Here is a 470-nt window from a genome sequence, read left to right on the forward strand (position 1 = left end):
AAAAAAAAAAAAAAAAAAAAAAAAAAAAAAAAGAATTTTTCAAAAACATTGATTAACAAATGTAGTTCAAGGTGAAATTTTTCTTAGCAATATGATCTCTAATAAAAATAAACTTTTTTTTTTTTTTTTTCCTGATCTAGAAAATAGGCGAGGCATACCTCTTGAGGGCTAACCCATACTAGACACATTTATAGAGGAATTTCATCAAATTAAATAAAGCAGCATATGTTAGTAATTTCTTATCTGCAACAAACTGGATCTTTTGAAATCAGATTATAGATGTTATTTGTAAATATTTTGCCTGTTGAATGTTGTTGAAGTTATATTTCAGTTCAGTTTGGAGTGTCTTTTACTCTCTTCTACAAGAAGACCATTGCAATTGCTCGTAGTATTTTTCAGTGTTAAGGTAAAATATTTAAGCATCTTTTCATTTTAGCTTTTTAACAGCAAATACTGATGCTGAATTAGTA

This window comes from Oxyura jamaicensis, chromosome 2 (genome assembly GCF_011077185.1).
Source record: "Oxyura jamaicensis isolate SHBP4307 breed ruddy duck chromosome 2, BPBGC_Ojam_1.0, whole genome shotgun sequence".
Taxonomy (NCBI): domain Eukaryota; kingdom Metazoa; phylum Chordata; class Aves; order Anseriformes; family Anatidae; genus Oxyura; species Oxyura jamaicensis.